The sequence below is a fragment of the Polistes dominula genome, unplaced genomic scaffold (genome assembly GCF_049000335.1).
Source record: "Polistes dominula isolate Pdom_NZ unplaced genomic scaffold, Pdom_raw_medaka contig_15, whole genome shotgun sequence".
NCBI lineage: Eukaryota > Metazoa > Arthropoda > Insecta > Hymenoptera > Vespidae > Polistes > Polistes dominula.
In genome coordinates, this window is record NW_028300915.1 from 8,597,614 (window position 1) to 8,618,703 (window position 21,090).

The following is a 21,090-nucleotide window of genomic DNA, read 5'->3' on the forward strand; positions in this document are numbered from 1 at the left end:
TTTCACTGTCGCCAAAGATGTCCGTGAAATAAAGCGAACTTCATTCTCAAGATTCCCTTTCTACAATATCTTCTCTATCTCTTTCTTTTTTTTTCTTTTCATTTTTCACAAAGAAAGTACCGCTTAATCGAAGATGATATGAAACTTTAAAATTGAAAATAGTATCTAATAGTCTAACTTATATAAATTTAGAAAAGGAAAATATCCATTCTAATGTATTTATATAAAATTTGATAATGGAAATCGAATGATAGTTTTATTCGATTATGATCGAACTCGCTTAAAGAATTACCTAACTCATCGGAAATCGAGTCTCGAGCAGGGTTCACTCGTCATTCTCTCTCTTTCTTTTTTTGTTTCTCGCATTAGAGATTAGAGCCGTAGGCCAAAGATTGATTATCATTCGAGTCACGAACGCCGGTATAGTCGACGGCGCTATAAACGCGCGGCACTTTATCGCGTAATTGCCGGGGCTGTATTCTCTCTTCATTCTCTCTCCCTCTCTCTCTCTCTCTCTCTCTCTCTCTCTCTCTCATACACACACATTCTCTCTTTCTCTCTTTTACTCACTTACTCATGCTACTCCAACAACCATTTCTCTCTTTCCACGCGGTCGCAGGGTGCCTAGGAAATCCTCGAGCTAGCCGAGAAAGTGTTTGAGAGAGTATACAAGAGAGTAAGAAAGAGAAAGAGAGAAAGAGAGAGAGAGAGAGAGGGAAAGTAGTTTAGCAAAGTTTGATAAAGTTGGCCGATTATGGCGAGCGTGCGCAAGAGAGGCGTTAGGAAAATGATCGCGAGACGCTAACGTCGAGGTGAGGCATCCCGACGCCGTGCTGGATGCGCACGCGAGTTTACAAGTCTCTTCCTCACCCTATTTCAACCACAGACTACAAGGTGTTCCTACCTTCCTTCCTTTCTTCCTTCCTTGCTTACTTGCTTGTTTGCTTGCATCTAACTCCTCTCTCTCCCTCTCCCTCTCTTTCTTTCTCTCTCTCTCTCTCTTCCTCTCTTCTCTCTCTCTCTCTCTCTCTCTCTCTCTCTCTCTCTCTCTCTATCATAGGTCGTTCATTATAACTTGGCCGTGGGATGTATGCGACCGCGTTGTTGACGCCGTTGGAGTTCCAATTATACACGCGTTGCCGCTAACTAACCTTATTTGCGAGGCCCGCGGCTGGCACAATCCTCTTGGCAGCTTTGAATAACGTGCAACATCGTTCGAAAGCACGTTACTCTCCCTCCCTTAGTAAAGGTGTATGTATATATATATATATATGTATATATATATATATATATATATATATATATATATATATATATATATATATATATACATCTCACTCTTATTCGATCTCACTCTCTTTCCCTCTATCCTCCTCTCTATGCTTCTCTTGAGTTTCGTTCGGGGGCAAATTTAATTGGAGCTTGACCTGAACCATCGCGTTTACAAGCATTGCGAAGAGTAGCCCGCGGCTTCCGCAAAACCGGAGGCGGATGTCATATTTCGATGGACACGGTGTCGTCCCGTGGAAATTCACGCCTGATAATTCCATTCGACTTCCCTTCACTCCACATCAAACACCGTAGATTCCGGTTACTATACTTTATCAGAGACATTGGCAACTTTGAACTCTCGCTCCGTCAAACATGATGGAAATTTTGGCAGATTTATCCTTGTATGATTTTTAAGGTGAACACAAGTGAACGCACCTTTGTCAATTCAATTCCATTCCTTCCGTTAGAATTTTAAATTTCTTTCACATTTTAAGACTTACGTGGAACAGTATAAGAAACGAAAGGAAATTTAACTAGATAAAATAAAAAGAGAGAGAGAGAGTAGAGACTTGCTTTGCAATTCTGTTTTTCTCGGAGAAACATAATATAACTTTCTGTAACAATTTTCCGTCAAGGTACATAAACGATGAATATTTCTGAAACTCGTCAGAGTCGAATTTAGATATTTATTATATCATTTTCGAACTTGTAGGTAGAGTCAGCTGGAAGATGCACTCTATGCACTCTACGGAATGTCATCTATGTCGTTACGTATTTTTCTCCAAACGAGATAAAAAAAGATAAAGAGAGAGTTACAAATACGAATTTCCACGTTGGCGAATACCTACGGGCGAACTTTTCCGTGACGGTAGATACAAAATAGCTCGGTTGGTAGGAATTTATTATTCCAGTTATTGCTGTAACGGGTGCTCGGCGGCTGCGTGAAGGAATGTTAATAAAATTTTCTTTTATTATATCGTCAAAAAATGCTATACATCTAATGCCTCGAGGGATGAGATAGGAACGTATGTACGACGACACATCGTTTATGAACGTAGTTCGAAGACAAGAGTTTTCTCTTTCTCGTTTTCTTTCTCTCTCTTCCTCTCTTTCTATCTATCTCGTTTCTTCATTTTATTCTTTTTTCACAGACGGCATCCGGAATACCGCGGAGGTTAATATTTCACGTAGTCGGTTGTTCCGGCGTCGAGAAAATAGAACGGTCGAGTCCGTAGCTTTCGGTCTCGCGGATAGAATACGGGGGTGGTTGGGTGCGTAAAGTTATGAGACCCTTTCCGGTAGCGGAACGGTTGGACTACCCGCGGCGTGATTTAGCGACAGAAAGTGTTCCTTTTCATTCAATAAAATCATCGCCTCGGTACTTTACCGCGAACGACGCGAAAAGAAATGGGAAAACGGGAGAGAAAGATAGAAGGAAGAGAAAGATAGGAGGAAAGGAAAGAAAGAGAAAAAGAGAAAGAGAGAATTTCTACTTTGTTCGGCAGTTTCCTGCGCGCCGCCGGTAGGAAACTGAGAAGAGCTCGGAGGTAACCTTGCTCGACAGAAAGGATTTAATTACCCGTGCTGGAGAAAGAGATACTTCGTTCTTTCCAAAGAGTACCCTGGGATTCGTGAATCAGCAACGTAATTGTAACTCCTACGAAAGTATCTATGTGTTTGCGAAGAGAATTCGTTTTAAGAGGAAAACCTTAATGATCTTTAGCAAAGATTGTGTAAGTTTAACGAAAAATATCCCTGTTGAGGACGTATAATCGATAGTAAAAATTTTCTACTTCTTTTCATTGTCAGGAAATAGTTCGAAAAGTAGACGACAATTCCTTTTGTTAAAATTTCGATAAAACTTTTGTATGACTTTTGGCAAAGAAAGATTTTAACCCCTTAAACAACACGCTCGAGTTAACTCGAACAGTGTATTATTTTATATTTCTATGATTTTTTACACTGAAATATAATAGAAAATTGAAAATAAGAATGTGAAAGCAAAGAAAAAGAATCGTTTTATTGATATTTATCATTTACAAGCTATAACAATTATTTATTTATTCATAAAATATAACCTTTCTCCATGGAACAAAATCCAAAATTAACATAAAAATATTGATTATTTCTGTATTTTTTTAATTTTTTTGTCAAACCAATGTTCTAAACTATGCTTTTATGAAAAAGAAAAAATGAATTTTTTGGCCGTTTTTTTTTTCAAAATGCTTGCTGCTGAAGAGGTTAACCTGAACACCTAACCGTTCCTTTTAAAAATTACACGAAACGAATTTCGCGTTACGCCAAAGCAATCGTTAACAGTTGGCCCGAAAGTACGGAAAGTTTGCTGGCTGACGCGCGAGTGCTGGATCGACGATATTCCATCTCCGGGTGTAGTGAAGGAAGTGGAGTAAGCGGTATGAGAAAGTGAGAGGGATCGACCGTAGCTGCCAAACTTCTCCTTGACAAAGCGTTCGAACGGAAGCATCAGACGTATACGCTATAGTAGTTGGAGCAATAAAACCGAAACGACGAAGACGACGACGAGGAGTCTTGGCACTGCATCGATTAATCTCCGCAACTGGCAGAAACCAGGTCTTGACTGCCAGTCTAACTCTGTGATTCCCTGAACTGATCTCCCTTTCTCTCTCTCTCTCTCTCTCTCTCTCTTTCTCTCTCTCACTCTCACCTTCACTCTCTCCCTTTCTTTCTTTTGCTCTTTTCCACCAAACTCCTGCTCGAAGATAAGTTGTAAGAGCTTAGGAATCAGGAAACGAGCTTTCCCAGGAGTCATTATCGCCACTCCGACGAAATCGAAGTTTCAACGAAGAAGCGTTAAACGGATTAATCGATATCTCCGTTTGGTTATAAGCGATAAAACTAGCTAACTATCGGGATCGTCAATTCTAGAATAATGAAATTGGCTGCACTCATTTATCTCTTCGAACATATATAATAAAGAAAAGAAAAAATGTCGGTGAAACTTTTAAATAATAGATATTGTCACAATTACATTGAAATTGTCAGAAACATTGCTCCGAAGTTACAATTAAGTTATCTCAATCATAAATTATTTGCGAATAAGTTATTTAAATTTATTAATTTATCGTGAAATAATATTTTATATGATATATTTTCTAATATATCAACCTTGGGACAAGAGAGAGAAATGCCAAGATCAAGGTCATTGGGGCTGATTCTGCTGATGTAAAGTTGGATAAAAAAGGTCTAGTATTTTATTTAAAAAAATTATCATTGTTTAAGAATGATGATAGCAGTTCGATCTTTGGAAGTATTGGATCGATCGGTAACCAGCTAACGCTTTATCTCTTACAATCGAGAGGCGTGTATTTCTATTCGACGTCAAGAAGTGAGGGCATAAAAGCAGGAGGATGAAGGTGCCAGTTTGTAAGCCCCTTGAAAGAATAATGCCGACAATATAGGTGTAACTCTCATCCTCTTCACAGCTTCTCTTTCTGTCTTTCTCGCGCTCGTTTCTCTCTGTCTTTTTCTACTTCAGTATCTTCTCTCCTCCAGTAGGTAAAAGCTTCTGCCACGTTCACTTCGAATTGTTTTCACCCTCTCCTTTTCTTCCACGATCTTCTTCGATTATTTCCTTCTCTTTTCCTCCCGTTTACAGGAAATGTACAGTTTCTTTCTCTATTTCTCCCTCTCTTGACAATGTATGTGTATGTGTGTGGGTGTAAGTGTGTTCCATCCGCCAAGGCCATTTTAACGGGCTTCCATTGTCGTTTGAATCGCGCGACGAAGTACGAACCATTAGAGTGACTGTCACGAACACTATGATGACTATGTCGATGACGAGCTAGCTGAACGGCAAACGGGCTTTAGAGGAGAGAAAATAATCGTACGATTAGTCCTTGCAAGAGTCCGGATGATCGCTGTCATATTCGGCTTGAAACGTGACATAGGATGCTGACCATTTGACTGCATTCAAGCTTGCAGAGCCATGTCCAGTTATCTTCCGAGTAAGACTAGACTTACTCCCATTGGAATATCTGTCTACCACTCATCTTCCCTTTATCTTTATCTCTCTTTCTCTCTCTCTCTCTCTCACTCTCTTTCTCTTTGTTAATGGATTAGACCATTTAATTTGCTTACTGCGAACATTTTATACGACTAAACGACTAAAATGAAGGAAGACGAATTTTACGATATTTTTTTGCAATATTTAAAAAAAAGGATAAAAAGGGATATATCAAAGATTCCTTTTTTCCTTAACGAGCTACTCATTCGCCTAATCAATTAACTTTGTAAAATTTGTCAATAGTTAGTATCGTTTATATTAAATTTAATTTTTAATAAAATAAGTCAAGTACTTCGGTATTAAAGTTGAGAAAAAAAATATTTTATAAAAGTTAAGTTACTCGTGTTTTGGCCAGTGGTGGAAAAAAAAATTCGTATAAATACGTCAGTATATTTCAAACTATAAACGAGATGAAATTTCTTTACGAATAAATTTAATTTATAAATAACTACTTTTTTCTCTTCCTCGTCCCTTTCTCTCTCACTCTCTCTCTCTCCTTTCTTTTTTTTTTGTATTCATCAAAAGTACTTGTTCCCCTTCCCTTTCTCCCCTCGCGAATATAAGACTTTTTCAAATTTCATGAGAGATCATTAAAATAGCTTTTCGATCCTTCGTAGATCTTCTTCGTCGAAGTCTAGTCTAAAGTTTGAGAGTACCTTTACTTCGTCTAAGATACACAACCGGGAAACAGTGGTGAAGAAAAGGAGAAGAAGGAGTAGGAGGAGGACATTATGAAAGCTGGCGATTTTAAAAGGCGCGGAATATAAGCTAGCATAGCCGTAAATTTAATCGCGGTCCTTATTCGTGCTTGTGTTTGTCTTGCCGCTACTCTAACTGCATCCGGTAGTTCCACTCTGATTATGAGTTTCTTAACGTTCAAACTTTTGCTTCTTCTCTTTCTCTCTCCCTCTCTCTTTCTCACTCTTATTCTTTCTCTTTCTTTCCTTTGCAGACGAGCACTCCTGCTTCTTTCTAGGAAGAAGGAGGGTTTATGTTCCGGAGCATAATAAAGCCGTTTTCCTCTTTCCTATTTTTAATTTTTTTATTTTATTTTTATTTTTTATTTTTCTCTCCACCTCTTTTTCTCTTCTCTTTCTAACTCATATCTTTCTTCCATTTTGGCCACCCTCCTACTGCAAATTGCAAGAAAACTTTGGCTCATATACGTAACGATCGTACGAGTTAGGGAGAAAGGGAAACACGTATCCCATTGTATGACGCCATGGTTTCCGAGTTTTTTTTCTGAATTTATATACAATATCTGAAAACTTTGTAATTCTCTAGCACGAGAAGTCTTATTATTCGCGCCTGTTTTCGTCTCCCGCCGAACGTATTCTCGATCATCTCCACAATTCTTTAAAATTTAAAGGAGGGAAAGTGAAAAGAATCGCAATAGGATTTCCTTAATATTTTTATTTCTCCGAAGAATCATCCGTTCTTTTTGAAGACGTATAATAGAATTTTTATCTCACCCTTAGATTATACGTTTGATTACTTTCTTTCGATTGGATGAAATCAGATGAAAAACGAGGTAACGAAAAAAATGATTTTTATGGTGATGAAAATAAAAAGTGAATTATTTATTTGTTACAATTAAGGAAATTATAATGATGATGAGCTCTCCATTGTCGGTGCCACGGAGTTTAAGGTGGAGAATTCTCCTCGAAGAAGGCAAAGGTGGTGCACCATCAGTTGCCTGTTTCGATCCTTCTCTTGGTGTTTCTGCTGCTGCTGTTGCTATTTATGATGATGATGATGATGATGATGTTAGTAATAGTAAAAATAAGGAAATATAAAGAATAGTTGTGCAGCTCGATTTAAACATAGTGGATTAAAACATAAATCTTTGAATAGTTACCTTTGTCGACGTATGAATAGCCCGTTACACAAATTAGCTCCTATTCTATAGATAGGATCGATTATCACGCTAATATAATTCGCTCGTGTCGGCTCGATAACAATTAATATGCGGGTACTTTCGATAGATCGATTAACGTGGAATTTCATGTGGAACGGAATATATATATATGTATGTATAAATCTTTCTCTCTCTCTTTATCTCTTCGTTCATTCGTTCATTCGTATGTTCGTTTGTATGTTCGTTCATACGTCTATAATTTATATATATATATATTTTCCTCTTTATAACATCCATACTAATTATACCTTTTATCAATGGTCATTTCGTTTTATTTCCGGATTAAATATCGTTTAAAAGATTCATCGTTTACTTTTGCGAATTTAGAATGAAGAAAGCGTAGAGTAGTAGAATCTTAAAAGATTCATAGTTCAATGAGCACAGTCGTGAATTGTTCGGAATGATATTGTCACAATATATAGAGCGAGAGTACGAGATTCGTTGGAGTAATGAAATGAACTAAAACGAGAACGAGTATTCGAGAGACGGAAATTCGCATAATAATCACACGATGATAACGTTCGCGAGAATCGAAAACGAAATTAAATCCGGTATTCGCGAATTCTCGAATTCTCCTCGCGAATGAAACGCGATCGAGATATTTACGTCGATACGACGTGGGACTCGATTACTACGAAGTGAGGAGGAGGAGGAAATAGGGAGGTAGATTTTATCGATTCGTCGGGAGATTTAATCCCAACGAATTGTTTTTTTTTTCTTCCTTCTACGAAATCGCTGGTTATTCGTCTCCATTGAGGCGAAATACCGATTAATAAATTTACACCTGTATTAGCAATCGTAAACGTATTTATATGCATACACGTTAAAAGATTATCGATCATAAAAATTATATTAACTCTTTTCTGGCTGAAATAAAAATATATATACTTTCAAGTTAATCGTTAATTATATAAAATACTTAACAAGGTGTAGGCGATAAGTCGTATTAGGTTACAATTTCCTTTTCTTTGTAAACAATTTTCTGTCCTTTGTGTTATTCTCTTTTTTATAACAATTGAAAAATCGTTAGCGGTTGCTAGCGAGATAACCGTTGACGGTTATTTATGAAAAACCGTTGGCGGTTACCAAGGAGAGGAACGTTGACGATAACAATTAAAAAACGGTGGGAGTCCAAGCTTCTCCGATTTTGGCCCCCACCTCCACCAACCTCCAGTACATACTGGAGGCCAATAAGATTAATATGTTCCCTGCCCCTCTCCAAAAGGGCGTAGGTTACTTTTAGTATAAATATGCGTAGATAAGTCAAATTAGGCGGTTCTTTGTCTGATAAGTTGTTAGGCTCCGTATCTAAGTAGATCTGCTTCTGTTTGATAATCTCTGTCTGTAATTCTTTGTATATTATGAAGTTCAGACAAAGAAAATAAAATGAAAATGATATAATATATAATAGGGTGGGTCAAAAAAATCAATTATTTTTTTTTTTACAAGTGCCACGGAAAAATGGGTTGCTAGACACCTTAAAAAAATTCTCACCAAATATGAGCTCTTTATTTTAATAGGAAGATACTCCGAATCGCAGTTTTTTATTTTTTTCTCAGTCCAATAAAATAAAATGCATACCTCATCATTTATTGATTGTACAGAAAAATGTTTTAGCCGAATTTTGTAGGAAATTTAATGCTCTACAAAAAAGGTATTTTATATTTTTTTCGTAAACATTTGAAATGATATTTCAAATGTTTATAAAATTTATTTATTTTCAAATATTTATTTCCGTAAACCATTTGAATGATATTGAAGATTTAAATTTGATGATTTTTAGACAAATTTCATTTTTGTTTATGGATTTTATAACTCGACAATAAATGACTATTAAAAAGTGCACAATACAAATTTTTGTAGGAAATTAACTGCTCTATAAAAATGGTGTCTTATGTTTTGGCGATTAAATTAAGCGTTCAAAAGATATTCATCATCAAACCTTCATGTGTACTGATTTTATTAGTTTATACTGATAGATATAAGTGTACTGATTAGATATTCGAAAAATTTCAATTTAATTAATAAATTTTGAGAAAATTTACACGAGTTTTAGTTTTTATCAACGAACAATGGATTTGTCTTTTCTAAGAAAGAATTGGATGGTCTTCGACAACTTTTTATTGACAAAATCATACGGCAGATCAAAGAGCTCAAAAAGTTTCAATGACTTCTTAGAAACAAAGTCACTTATGTTTTTTTGCAGAATTGAATCCAAATTTGTTTTTTTCAATTGTAAATCTTTTTGCTTTAGAATCTGTACTTTCGCGAGTCTTAAAAGCTTCGAGAATATTCTTCTTTATGTTTAATGGAACGGTATCATCAACCAGTGATAAAATGGCAAATTCATCTCTTAAGTACCATAAAAGTAGAGTCATATTTTCACATGTAGCCAAGGAAACCAAAGAATTAATTTTCCTGTACTGAATTAAATTTTTCAAGAACTCCAAGTCGTGATTAGCAGCAGAAGTCGCAGAAGTTGATGAAAACCAAGCTTTTACAAACACCATAACTTTAAAAATACAAAGTTGTCGAAGACCATCCAATTCTTTCTTAGAAAGGACAAATCCATTGTTCGTTGATAAAAACTAAAATTCGTGTAAATTTTCTTAAAATTTATTAATTAAATTGAAATTTTTCGAATATCTAATCAGTACACTTATATCTATCAGTATAAACTAATAAAATCAGTACACATGAAGGTTTGATGATGAATATCTTTTGAACGCTTAATTTAATCGCCAAAACATAAGACACCATTTTTATAGAGCAGTTAATTTCCTACAAAAATTTGTATTGTGCACTTTTTAATAGTCATTTATTGTCGAGTTATAAAATCCATAAACAAAAATGAAATTTGTCTAAAAATCATCAAATTTAAATCTTCAATATCATTCAAATGGTGAGGTTTACGGAAAAAATATATAAGATACCTTTTTTGTAGAGCATTAAATTTCCTACAAAATTCGTCTAGAACATTTTTCTGTACTATCAATAAATGATGAGGTATGCATTTTATTCTATTGGATTGAGAAAAAAATAAAAAACTGCGATGCGGAGGATCTTTCTATTAAAATTAAGAGCTCATATTTGGTGAGAATTTTTTTAAGGTATCTAGCAATCCATTTTTCCGTGGCACTTATAAAAAAAAAATAATTGATTTTTTTACCCACCCTAATATATATATATTTTAAATTATGATGTCGAGCGGTATTTACAAAAGTTATAAAAAATGGTGTGGTTGCAAAAATACAGAATACAAAAGAGTTACAAATATAAGACCGACTGACTGAATTATAAGCTGACTGATTTGCAGAATGACTGATATAACAGATAATACACAGACGGATAACAGACAGACTAAGGACTAAGGACTGATACAGACAGACTGACTAAGGACTCTCTTACTTCTTTTCACATATTTATATCAGAAATGAGCTATATCCCTTTGGAGAGGGAAGGAAATTATGAATCTTATTGACCAATAGCAGAAGGAACCACCCCATAGTCCACCAATGGGTATAGCCTATGGTTTTGGTAGGGAAAACTATGCATAAAGGAACTTTGTCTAGAATATCGGAATATCATTTCTTTTTATGGTGTTGCATGTGTTTACATAGGAATCCGAAACTTCTCAGAGGGTCCGACACTGCACAAAGGTTTTCGTTGCACCAATATATCTCGATAATTCTTAAGTTTGTTTTATGATTTTATGGCCCTCCTAAAATATTCCTCTTAATCTCTGAATAGAGTTTTCTTTCACTAAAATCGATAGCATATTTAAACAGAAAATAAAATATAAAGAAAAGAACTAAATACTAGTTTTATCGTCTACAATATTTGTATTTATATCAGTTATTAGTTATATGTTATTTTTCTATATTTATTATTATTTACTTTAATATAAATTCTTGTTATTTATTATTATATACATACATTATATCATCTCTTCTTATTTTTTTCTCATTTTCTATAACCCCCACAAAGGATAAATAATTTTTATAGAAAATACGCGAATCATCGATCATTGTAATCGAAGGGATGAATTATTAGTTGAATGAACCCCTTTTAACAACGTTAGTTCAGTTTGTAAGAATTAGAGAGTACAAAATCACAAGGTTAGCGGTCATTACTTACGTATTTTGCAGGACTATAGTCTCGACGAATAGTCTCGATTTCGAAATTTGCGCTTCCAAATGAAAATTTAATGCCTATGGGGGGTGGCAGTAGAGAACGCGCCACTGCTGGCCGGCACAAATTTTCGGTTAGGGGAATCTAAATCTCCCTTCTCTCAGCGGGAAGTCGAGATGCAATCTCTTCCCGTTCCTTTTATATCTATCTCTCTCTTTCTCTCTTTCTCTTGCTACAGGATTTCTCTTAGATACGAAAGCGCGTGTCTCGCGAACAAAAGATTTATTGGAAATTGCTGAGAAGAAATAGAATAGCCCCGTCTCGTACACGCACAATCTCGTCGTCTCGTTTTCCTCGGCGTATACATGACGATACGAAATCGTTTCGTGAAAAACGAAAGGGAACGAGGCGCAAATTCTCTCCTATATGATTTAAATAACGACCATGGTGTTATGGGGAGGGACGCGCATTAGTGTATTGCTCTTTTTTCCTTTTTCCTTTTTTTCTCTCTTGTCTATTTCCCCTCTCCTTCCTGTGTTCTCTATCTTCTTTCTCTCTCTTTCTGGTTCAATTATTTTGTGTTATGTCACGTAGTAAAAAAATAAAAGAATATTTAAATGAAGGCCCCGTGATTGCAAGACAGGAAATACGACCTCTTTTTCTCTCTCTCTGTTTTTCTTTTTTTCTTTTTTCTATATTTGTCTTTCTATGGTTATTACTTTGTACGAGATTACCTTGGATTAAACTAAAATGCACGTATTTTTCATGAATAATCTCTCAGAGATTTAACGTTATCGATACTACCGGTTATTATAGTCAACACTATCGCATGCTTATTGTGTCTTAACGACGACTATAATCATCAAATCCAAGTTTCCTTTTATTTATTCTCTTTAATGAAATTTGTAAATTTTATTTTTTTTAAATTAATTATTATTAAAAATATAAAGCAAGCAACGATTGTTAATCTAATAGTAAAATTTGTACGAAGAAATTATTTCTTTCGCAGTAATTGTACGAAAATCTCTTAACAAATTTTTTTTTCCTATATATTTAACGATACCAAAGAACAAGGGATTATAAAGAGAGTTTTTAATTTTAATTTTGCTTCATCGTTAAAAGAATTCAGTGAAAATCTACAGACAATTTAATCCATTGAAATAAACCGCGATGAAATCAAGTCTCCGGGTGTACGCTTAGCAGAATCCCATGAAACGTATCTTTAGTGTTTCAACCTCTTTAACCATTGAAAACTTAAAAGCACGAATACGTTGAAAGCGAAAGAGAAAAAAAGAAATAAGGAAAGAAAGAATGAAAACGAGCGTTGTCTCACTCTCGGATAAAAGTAATCTCTTTAATAGCCACTTCTCTTGTGGATATTCGCCCCACACTGTCGAAGATACTCTTTCAAAAGAGAAAAAGAGAGAGAGAGAGAGGGAACGCTATTAGTGCATTGCAATTATCGGCCGGGCAATCAGAATCTAGATTTTAATCCTTAAGCATGCGGTTTTTGCGTGAATCTTATTTGCCGCGAACGACTTTTCTTTTCTTTTCTTTCTTTTTCTTTCTAATTTTCTCTTTGTTTTCTTTCTTTCTTTCTATCTAATCATTGGAAAGAATCGCATATATGTATTATATAAATACATATATGTATACTTACATTTACATATCTAGCATTAGAGAAATAGCAAGAGTGGTTTACTAATGTGTGCGCAAGTGAATAAAAAAATTAACCATTCGTGTGTGTGTGTGTGTGTGTGTGTGTGTGTGTGTGTGTGTGTGTGTGTGTGTGTGTGTGTGTGTGTGTGTGTGTGTGTGTGTGTGTGTGTGTAAGAGAAAAAGAGAAAAAATTGTAGTCGTAATTGGTGGTATGCTTATGGATAATGACACGAATCTTGAAAGGATGGTTAAAAATATAAGAACCGTCGTCGTTCTCGCGAGCAATGCTCAAGCATTTCCACGCTCGAACGCCTGTTGCTTTTTCTCTTTCTTTCTCTCTCTCTCTCTCTCTCTCTCTCTCTTTCTTTTTTATTTCTTTTTAATTCTAAGATGACTTAAAGTTACAGGTATCTAGATATATACGTGGATAACAGATAGGCTGGTATACAGATAGGCTGGTAGGGAAGTATAATAAAAATGAAACAACTTCAATAAAAATCATGAAATTCTATCCAGTCGTTTACATCCACGTCACTTTTCTTTTCAATATTTCATCGTTTACGAGTTACACAAATTAGAAAAGTATATATGTGCGTATAAAGTATATACAGTCATGGGTTTTATTAGTTGATTGTGGATGTTCCATGAGATAAGACTTTAAGAGAAGACAAGAAAAATGATTTGTTTTACGATTCGTTAAAGTCATAGCGTCGAGAAATAGATTTATAAGAAGACACTTTTTCATCATAACGCAACCGTTAATATTGATATATAAGACTTTTTTGATATACTCGACGTTAATGCGTGTATTTTCTATTATTTTTTATCATTTCACTTTTTTCTCTTCCTAGTTAACAAAGGACTGACACGAAGACGTTTCTTAATCTCTTCTCTCCTTCTATCAATCTCTCTCTTTCTTTTTATTATTAAAATGCGAATCACGTAGGAATAACGACCGTAGATGACAATAACTGGCGAGTTGGACACCTTGCGGCATATCAATTTTCTCGCGCGAGCTCTTCTCCTTATATTACTTTCTTTCTTTTTCTTTTACTTTTACCACCATCTCGCCCGTTTTCCATCGCTATACTGAGAATGATTGGTAATCACATCGTTCGTTTGATATCTTGGCTCCGAAACTAACGGTTAAAAATTATGCATTGCCGTACGATCATTAATGACCATAATTTTAATCTACAGCTTCCTGTGACTCTCTCTCATAGCTTTCTTCTTAAAATTCGTCCCCGATAGATCGGCAGAGTCTCTCTCGTTCGTAGTTAGCTACAGTACATAATAATCAAGTTAATTAGAGTAAACGAATATATATATATATATCTATCTATATACTTATCTACCTACCTACCTGTCGTTATAAAATATACAAAAAGTAGATACATTAAACGTCCAAGTAGATTTTCTCTTAATACTTGGTAAAGCAAGTTCGAAATCAATGCGTAACACAGATGGAATAATTAATTGGCATATCTTGCCAATCGATACCTTTTCACGAACTTATCCTGGACATTTTGCGAAGGAGAATATCAACGTATACTAATTAAGGACTCTTCGTCAAGCTTCTTTCATTTCTTTCGCTTAAATTAATAATTTTTCTCTCTTTTTTTGCCTAAGTTTACAGATTCGAAAAAAAGTCCTAACTCAAAAAGTAATACCGTCGGAAAGCAATTTTCAAACTTTAAACCTTTCTTTCTCTCTCATCACCCATTATCATCTCACTAATTGTAAGTTAGAGAAAGAAAGAAAAATAACTAAATAAAAAAATTACGATCGATTCCTCGAAGTTGGAAGGTGCGAAATGTTGAAAGGAGTCTCTTATTTTCCCCTGTGTCTATTATCGCTTTGCCCGATGCGTTACTCATTTGCATGCAGACAGAGACTTCCGTTCGAGAGCGTTACGTCAAGGAGCCAACTCGAACTTTACTGAACGTATCCTCGTACACATATAACGGCGTTATTAAGACATTCGTTCGATGGTACGTTCTTATCTCTGTCTTATTCTTATATTTATTTCTTTTTATTTCTCTATCTCCTTCTCTGTACACTGAGTAGATCAAACTCGTATCCACAATTGCAATACATACACGTACATAGACAGTTATGTATATACCCTTAAGTAGACAAGTAGCCGCGGGGTGAGGGATCAAGAGGGGTGTAAGAAATGGCGGAATGCTAGTAGGGGAGGAACAAATTGGTACAATTTGCCAGAGTCACGTACACGACGCGTGTGGTACATATGCCGTGGGCGCCAACGAGTACTGGCGCCGGCCCTGGGAGCCTTTTACATCATCCCTATACATCGAACTCTCTTTATCTTTCTTACTTTCTTTTTTTCTTTTTTCCTTTACATTCGACCCTTTTCTACCTTTCATCTTTCTTTCTCTTTAAATTCTCTATCTCTCTATCTTCATTCCGAGTATTCCAATACGATTTGACACAAATTAGTTTTAATGGCCGAAGAGAAAGAAAGAGAAAAGAAAAGAAAAGAAAGACAAAGTTCTCGATGACTTTTTCTCATTTCTCTTGGCATCTCTTCTCTCTCTCTCTCTCTTTTTTTCTTCTTTTTTCTCTTTCGTTTTCATCGGTGAAGCAGCCGAGTCGACGGGAATCCGTCGACCCCCCGGGGCCCATCGAATGCCTTCTCTTCTCGCAACTTTTCGAGCCACGATTACGAAAGAATCTCAAGGACCTGCTGCACGCGGCCGCTTAATCGTCCTTTTCTCCTCCATCCTCATCTTTTACTACGTGACGTTTACGGTGATTCACAGACATACACACACACATCACATATAACTCACGTATAAACACCCTTATGCAAATCCTATGCATGCATGACTGTATTTAAATATACACACTTATGCATTCGTATGTGCGCGGTTTGAATAAAGACGTAAACGATTTTTAAGCTGAAACTTCAAAGTGACTGAACCGTTTATTTTCAAGAGGACCCCCGATCGGGTGATTCTAACCGCGGGCTAGGATGTTCTATTAGACGCTCGATCGAACGAGTTAATTCAATGACCTCTTTCTTTTATTCTTTCTTTCTTTAATTCTTTTTCTTTTCTCCTTTCTCTCCTTTTTTGAAATGTTTTTACATTACGCTATGTATATCCAACTTTTCTTTTTATGATTTCTTTTTTATTCTTTTTATACATTCTATGTCTTCGTATTCTTTAAGTTACTTCTTTGCTTTAAAAAAAAAAGAAAGTATCTTAGTTTCACTGGTAAACTCTGATATGTTTTATTACGAAAGTTCTGTAGATAGAACAGGCAAATGGATTCCGTGAGAGAAGTTGCTTTCTTGATCTTTTGGCACGATCTTCGAAAAAGACGGAATGAGTCAATTATTTTCCTTATCGATTACACTCGGTAATTTGGAAATGTATTATAATAAGTCAATTATGGGCCGATAAGTCAAGTAGTCCCGATGTTGCATGGCATGCTAATTTAACGTCACTCTTTCTCTCTCTCTCTCTCTCTCTCTCTCTCTCTCTTACTCTCTTACTCACTTTTCTTCTCTCTCTATCTTCCTACTTCTCTTCATCTTTCTCACTTCTGGTAACGTGCGATGTATCCGTCGCACGAAGTTCAACGTGTAAGCGACCCTAATGCCTCATGGGACTGTCGGCACACGTTAACTTTAGCTTATCGCGATTGAACAGAATTAATGGTGATACCTATAGCGATGCTTGAATTCCTCTCGGAGCTGTACCGTCTCGTTACATGCTACCTACGTAGGTGTCGACTGTCAGCCAGATTTGATAAGCGCGAGCGCGAACTCCGAATGCGATTCAAATCTCGGATGGTTTGATCGACCGATCTCGAACTTGTTATATTTAATCGATATAATTAATTATTTCACTTTTTATTAAAAAAAACTATAAATATAAAATTATTAACAAATTTATTTGTTGTTTTTATTTTTTAGAGAGGTATTATTATTTCATATGTATGAATGACGAATCGGTTAAAGAAATAATAACAAGGACGAGTTTACTCGTACACTCGACCAAGAGAGAGAAGCATAAATTTAATACCGGAAAAGCTCGTCGGTTGCTCGTAATTTGAATTAAGATAACCGGACGTGATTCAAAATGGCACGCGTAATCGTGCTACTAACTGCCAGAGTAACGCGTACATTCACGGTATATCATCGTGAGGCACGCGTGTTCCATGTGCATCGACCAATTTGTATAGCCATCTTTCTCGCTTGTAATTAGAGGTATATGTGTATGTTGGTACATACATAAATACATACATACATACGCATATACTCAAATATGTACATAGATAGATGCATGTATATAGGTTTGAATCGTGTTAGGGAGATCTCCGACCAAGCAACGACTAAATTAATCAAACGTCGTTTCTATCTCTCTTTCGACCCCACATTTGCCATTTAAAATCCAACGCATACCGGATTAATTCAACGATGATACGGAAGTTTATTTATGTTAGAACGTCATGGACATAACGAGCGCCACAGAAGAATCGTAGTATTCTCTCTCACGCTCGATTTCACCCGGGCCGATGTAATTTTCTACTGTGTAGATTGTAAATATGCGAGGATTATGCGATCGAAATCGGAAAATTAAACAACGAAGTATGCTCGTGGGTGTTACCACTACCACCACCACCACCATTTACCATAGACCGATAAAATTATGAGCCATGCGTACAAATCGATTTTATAAGCGTAGGTACGATCCTAATCGTAACTATCTGGACGATAAATTTTCATGAATTTTTTGATCATGTTCATACACGAATAAATACGTATGATTAAACTAAATCTTATGATATAAATTATTTTACAAAAAAAAATAGAAAAGAAAAAAGAAATAAAAGAAAAGAAAAAAATAAAGAAAAAAATACAGGCGAGATATTAATCAAAAGAATCGAATAAATCGTAGAAAAGAAAAATTCCCAGAATAATTCTTACGCATTTCACGTGTGTACGTAACCGCTAAATAACCCATGAACATCCACGTCGGAAGAAACGATAGTCATAAAATCACTGCCGCGCCTATGCTCGCGACGCGACGTTGACGACGACAACAACGAAGACGATGACGACAACGAAGACTACGATGACGACGACGACCACAACCACAACCACGACGCCTTCAGTCGCGTTGAACACGACGAGAATAATTCAGTGAGAGACGAGAAATAAGTAAACGAAGAAAGAAAGAAAAAGAGAAACGGAGATAGAAAGTGAGAGATATGTGGAGAAACTTTATCTCTCTTTTCTTATTCTTTTTTTTCTTTGGTATGGCCGATAGTAGTGACCACCGTTCGCGATGCAATATTCATGGACTCGCGAGGTACTTTTACGAATTTTTCATTTACTTCTCCTTGCCTCTACCATCCTCTGAACTACCGTTTCGTAAAATATTCTTTTTTTATATTTCTGTTTTTTTTTATCATTGATCAAGATCCTTTTTGAGTACCGACAAATTCTCTCCTTTCATTTTAAGTTTCGAAGAAAAGTTAAGTATAAGGGGTAGAGAGGAGGGTGTGAATCGAGAGAAAAAAATAATAGGAGAAGAAGGCAGGGGAGGGGTGGAGGTAGACGTGGAGCCCTCCGTGAAACATGCTCCTATGAATCATGCGGCTTGGTGTCTGCGAACGACAGTATAAAGAGGACGCTCCAGAAAGAAAGAACTCTTAGAGGGCTAACTTCCTCATCCTCTTCCTTTTCTCCTTCCACTCCCCACTCCTTCCCCTTCTCATCATTCTTTATTCTACACCTTTTCTCTTGAAAACTTGCGTTCTTCTACTTCTACTTCTTCTACTTCTTCTTCTACTTTTTCTTCTTCTCTTCTGCTTCTGCTTCTGCTTCTGCTTCTGCTTCTGCTTCTGCTTCTTCCAGGGACTATTCCAGTAGACTATTTCTCCTTTTTCTCGTCCCACTGTCATCTTCTTTTATCAAAGTTAAACAATGGTATGCAACTTTTGTCGCCATTCGAGGTGCGTTATTGCAGATGGAGTTTTCCCATCAGTCGTTCGTTCGTTCTATCCGAATAGGACGTGGCTCCCCTTTGCGTTCGTCAGAAATGTTGTCTTCGCAGCTTGGCTTCCGAGTTAATGAGCTCCTCGGAGATACCTAATCCTTTCTCATGATGAAACGAAAGAATAAAACGTGGGAAAATCTTTCAAGTTTTTTCTTTTTTTTTACTTTTAATGTAAAATCAAGTAAGAAGAATTATTGTATAATTATGGTATAATTGTTATATTATATGATAAAGAAAAAAAATTTTATTTTAAAAATTAAAAATTTAATTGAAAAGGTAGGAAGAAAATTTGTAGCATCATAAATATTTATTTATACTTACAGAAATGATACATTTATTATTCCATACGGTTTCGAAAGTAGGAGGATTTTTAATTTAGATTTTTAAAAAAATATAATTGTTAATAACGTAAAGTTTTGTCTTATTAGCAACTTTTCGTTTTTTGTTTTCCTACTTTATATTCATTCACGTTATTATATTTATCTAGATTTTATTTATTTTAGTTTCAGATGTGTATCATAGCGTAATAATTTTCTTCAACGGGACCGGGGAGATCACATCGTAAAGATATCTATCGTTAGAAATTTGTGATAAACGATCATGCTTAGTCGCAAGTTTGGAAATTTATCGTCCTATTGTAACCAGGTCCAATAGCGTGCGAGCGATAAGCTTACAAAACACGCAGTGCAGAATTCACGTCGATATCGAGAGACGAGCAAGCATTTATCAGGAAGGAGGGGGAAAGCAACAACAACAACAACACAACGAAATACAAAAAAGAAACGAGCAAGCGGAACAAGCAAAAAAAACGACTACACGTAGCATTTCGACGGATCCGGGTCGAAAGCGATTGTTACGCAAAGTCTATTAAAATACATCAATACCTTTTTATCGAGAGTATATTCGGAGGTATGGTACAGATTTAAACGATTGAGGGTAGTATATTTTTCGTTGTCTGTTGTTGGTACGATCATAAATGTAACACAAGCAACGTTTTCGTTTACCGTTTCATTCATTTGATTACGCTCGTCGATATGTTGTTAATTTTACAATTGGCACGCTTATGCCCAACACCGGAGAGTAAGGAAGATTGATTGGTATATGTATATAGATAGATCGAAAATAGAGACAACCTAGGGAGGGGTGGTAGCAGGGAGTGGGGAGGAGTGAGTAGTATCGAGAGACTCGTAATATAGACCCGATTCGTGTAATACATCATTGATGGAGCGTTACGGCAGCAACAGGACGATGTAGGGACGACTAACTGGGACAGGATAATATCTGTTCATCAGACAGTATAGCTACCAGAAATACGTTCTCTTCTTCCCTCTAACCCTGTTTAGGTATGTATCCTTCTCTCTTCTAGTCAAAATCGACTCTCTGCCAAAGCATTCTGTCTCATTCCTATCTCCACCTCTATGGTGAATTAATTATAACCTACTTCCGGTCGATTCAGCGACGCCAACCACCGATAGTTATCGATTATTCAAGTAAGCTACCTAGCGGGAACCTTCTATCAAATGCTTCTGTTGTTCAATTCGCAAAAGACCTATCATTGATAAATCTTGGTAAAACTAAATGTTTCATTATTCTATTCTATTCTTTTCTTTTTCTTCTTTATATTTTTTTTCCTTTTTAGAAAAGTTTCGTGACCAATTAAGACTTAACGTGCACAGAAAGAAGGAAGGAAAAAAGGAAAGAAGGAAGGAAGGAAGGAAGGAAGGAAGGAAGGAAGGAAAGAAGGAAAGAAGGAAGGAAGGAAGGAAATAAGAAAGTAAGAAAGTAAGAAAGTAAGAAAGAAAGAAAGGCTCACGTAAAACGTGCGACCCCATAGTTTTCAGACATAGTCATTAAGAAACGATTCTTTGCTCTTACGGTTTATCCTCTTCTCTGAACTTACCAGATATTTCTTGGAATATATATATTCAGAATTCCATATATTCAGAGACAGAAATCACTACACATGAAAGTTTGATGATGAATATCTTTTGAACGCTTAATTTAATCGCCAAAACATATAACACCATTTTTAT

The 21,090-nt window shown here is 35.9% G+C and overlaps 2 long non-coding RNA genes across 7 annotated transcripts in view; one reads left to right on the forward strand and one right to left on the reverse strand.

Annotated features, from left to right (window-relative positions):
* The window catches only part of LOC149033238 (uncharacterized), a 28,968-nt gene extending 11,604 nt beyond the window's left edge, over positions 1-17,364 (reverse strand). The window contains exon 1 of the long non-coding RNA XR_016175976.1: positions 16,550-17,364. This is a non-coding gene — a long non-coding RNA (uncharacterized LOC149033238). The remainder of the gene's footprint in view (positions 1-16,549) is intronic.
* LOC149033237 (uncharacterized) overlaps positions 1-21,090 on the forward strand; it is a 152,015-nt gene that overhangs the window by 95,905 nt on the left and 35,020 nt on the right. For 2 of the 6 annotated variants that reach the window (XR_016175971.1, XR_016175973.1), the window contains exon 2: positions 20,697-20,831. This is a non-coding gene — a long non-coding RNA (uncharacterized LOC149033237). Of the gene's footprint in view, positions 1-17,377; positions 18,368-19,560; positions 20,626-20,696; positions 20,832-21,090 lie in introns of those variants that run through there. The other 4 variants (XR_016175970.1, XR_016175969.1, XR_016175968.1 and 1 more) reach the window with 4 other exon arrangements.